This window comes from Otolemur garnettii, unplaced genomic scaffold (genome assembly GCF_000181295.1).
Source record: "Otolemur garnettii isolate 467f Iridium unplaced genomic scaffold, OtoGar3 scaffold00166, whole genome shotgun sequence".
In the NCBI taxonomy this organism is placed as follows: domain Eukaryota; kingdom Metazoa; phylum Chordata; class Mammalia; order Primates; family Galagidae; genus Otolemur; species Otolemur garnettii.
Window position 1 is genome coordinate 3,831,787 of NW_003852561.1, and position 1,292 is coordinate 3,833,078.

Consider the following 1,292-nt stretch of genomic DNA (forward strand, 5'->3'; position numbering starts at 1 on the left):
CCTGCCTCGGTGTATGTGGTCAGCGCCCTAACCACTGAACTATGGGTGTTGAGCCTGGGGAACACGTCTTACTTGAACACACCCAGCACATTGTGGCTGTCTTGCACCTTTGTTCTAATTTGCATGTTTTAATGGAGCACCAGCTTCGCCAGCAATAGCTCTTGCAACTGTGGCTTCCCAGAAGCCAGGAAATGAGGTAATCTAATTTTGATGCAGCCAGGAGGCTGAATTTGGTAAGTGGTGGCTGGTGAGAAGAAAATGTAACAAAAATGCCAGGGCTCAGTGGCTCATGCCTGTAATCTTAGCCCTGTGGGAGGCCCAGGCAGGAAGATCACTTGAGCTCAGGAGTTCAAAACCAGCCTGAGCAAGAGTGAGACCCCATCTCTACTAAAAATAGAAAAACTAGCCAGGCATGGTGGTAGGTACCTATAATCCTAGCTGCTTAGGAGGCTGAGGCACAAAGACAGCTTAAATACTCAGGAGTTTGAGGTTGCTGGGAGCTAGCTTGAAGCCATGGCACTTTAGCCTGGGGCAACAGAGTGGGACTCTCTCTTAAAAAAAAAAAATATATATATATATATATGGCTTAATTTGTGATGCAGTGATTCACAAGTGTGTTTCTAACTTCGGTCTATTTTGAAAATAGGTTTCGATTACCATCACAGCCAGAAAAGATATTCTCAAATTTAAACCGTAGCAAATGCACCAAAAACGCATTCCTAAATCCTAATACTTATTTCCATCCAGCAATTATGAAAAGATTTATTGAAATTCAGCCAATACATTTACTGATGTCAAAGAGTTATTCTTCCAAGCAAACTGAAAAGTATTGTAAATCTATGTCTGGAATATTAATAGGTAAAAAGACTGTTTCCAAGTTTATTTCTTTGTTTGTTTTAATTCAAGCACACAACAAAGTTTATCGAGGAAGAGAAAAATAGGTTTATGGAACAATGAAGTTTACGAAGCAAGGTACTTGTACCATAGTCAACAGGCCTTCACTACCATGGCAGGTAGAGGCAAAGAGTCTTGGTGCCAAGTTTTTTTATAAAGCATACAGATATAAATGTTTCATAGGTAATGATACAGTTATATCATTTTAAAGAATAAAATAACAATGAAAACATTTCCAGGCATCTATTTTCAAAATGCTCTCTTGGCTCGGCGCCTGTGGCTCAAGCGGCTAAAGCGCCAGCCACATACACCTAAGGTGGCGGGTTCGAATCCCCAGCCCGGGCCCACCAAACAACAATGATGGCTGCAACCAAAAAATGGCCAGGCGTTGTGGCGGG